This window comes from Schistocerca gregaria, unplaced genomic scaffold (assembly GCF_023897955.1).
Source record: "Schistocerca gregaria isolate iqSchGreg1 unplaced genomic scaffold, iqSchGreg1.2 ptg000594l, whole genome shotgun sequence".
In the NCBI taxonomy this organism is placed as follows: Eukaryota; Metazoa; Arthropoda; class Insecta; order Orthoptera; family Acrididae; genus Schistocerca; species Schistocerca gregaria.
This window is the reverse complement of record NW_026061983.1, coordinates 170,744-172,500: the sequence shown is the minus strand read 5'-3', so window position 1 is coordinate 172,500 and position 1,757 is coordinate 170,744.

The following is a 1,757-nucleotide window of genomic DNA, read 5'->3' as shown; positions in this document are numbered from 1 at the left end:
AGACGAGACAAGTAGCATCGTGCACAACATATGGCCCTTATGATTCGCCATTGTAGGGCGCAGCCGGTGTACGGTCAAGCATGTGCCACATTATGTCACTCAGTACGTAACGACGGATGATCAGTGTGGGTTACGCGTACATCAGCGGACAGTCCACACAGGCCGTACCACAACGTACACTGACTGCATCGACAACCGAATGCAACTGAACAGCTGCAAGGCTCATTTCACAAACAAACGCCTGACCGACCAGCTTGGAAGGGCAGGAGGGGAGGGCGATATTCGTTCTGTAGCGGTACACCCTTCCAGTGGTTAGCGGGACTGTGTAGAAAGTACGCAACACTCGAAAGACCTTTATGTGAGGGTACGCACCATGGCATCAAGAAATACACATGACACCAGAGGATCCAAGCAGTGAACTATGTTCAGAGGGTTGCTGTTAGGCAAAGCTACATTCCTGTGACGTTACATGTGACAGTTAAGGTGCAGTGTAAGTTAGGTTAAGGTGCAGTGTAAGTTAGGTTAAGGTGCAGTGTAAGTTAGGTTAAGGTGCAGTGTAAGTTAGGTTAAGGTGCAGTGTAAGTTAGGTTAAGGTGCAGTGTAAGTTAGGTTAAGGTGCAGTGTAAGTTAGGTTAAGGTGCAGTGTAAGTTAGGTTAAGGTGCAGTGTAAGTTAGGTTAAGGTGCAGTGTAACTTAGGTTAAGGTGCAGTGTAACTTAGGTTAAGGTGCAGTGTAACTTAGGTTAAGGTGCAGTGTAACTTAGGTTAAGGTGCAGTGTAACTTAGGTTAAGGTGCAGTGTAACTTAGGTTAAGGTGCAGTGTAACTTAGGTTAAGGTGCAGTGTAACTTAGGTTAAGGTGCAGTGTAACTTAGGTTAAGGTGCAGTGTAAGTTAGGTTAAGGTGCAGTGTAACTTAGGTTAAGGTGCAGTGTAACTTAGGTTAAGGTGCAGTGTAAGTTAGGTTAAGGTGCAGTGTAAGTTAGGTTAAGGTGCAGCGTAACTTAGGTTAAGGTGCAGCGTAACTTAGGTTAAGGTGCAGCGTAACTTAGGTTAAGGTGCAGCGTAACTTAGGTTAAGGTGCAGCGTAACTTAGGTTAAGGTGCAGCGTAACTTAGGTTAAGGTGCAGCGTAACTTAGGTTAAGGTGCAGCGTGGGTTAGGTTAGGGGCCAACGTGGGTTAGGTTAGGGGCCAACGTGGGTTAGGTTAGGGGCCAACGTGGGTTAGGTTAGGGGCCAACGTGGGTTAGGTTAGGGGCCAACGTGGGTTAGGTTAGGGGCCAACGTGGGTTAGGTTAGGGGCCAACGTGGGTTAGGTTAGGGGCCAACGTGGGTTAGGTTAGGGGCCAACGTGGGTTAGGTTAGGGGCCAACGTGGGTTAGGTTAGGGGCCAACGTGGGTTAGGTTAGGGGCCAACGTGGGTTAGGTTAGGGGCCAACGTGGGTTAGGTTAGGGGCCAACGTGGGTTAGGTTAGGGGCCAACGTGGGTTAGGTTAAGGGCCAACGTGGGTTAGGTTAAGGGCCAACGTGGGTTAGGTTAAGGGCCAACGTGGGTTAGGTTAAGGGCCAACGTGGGTTAGGTTAAGGGCCAACGTGGGTTAGGTTAAGGGCCAACGTGGGTTAGGTTAAGGGCCAACGTGGGTTAGGTTAAGGGCCAACGTGGGTTAGGTTAAGGGCCAACGTGGGTTAGGTTAAGGGCCAACGTGGGTTAGGTTAAGGGCCAACGTGGGTTAGGTTAAGGGCCAACGTGGGTTAGGTTA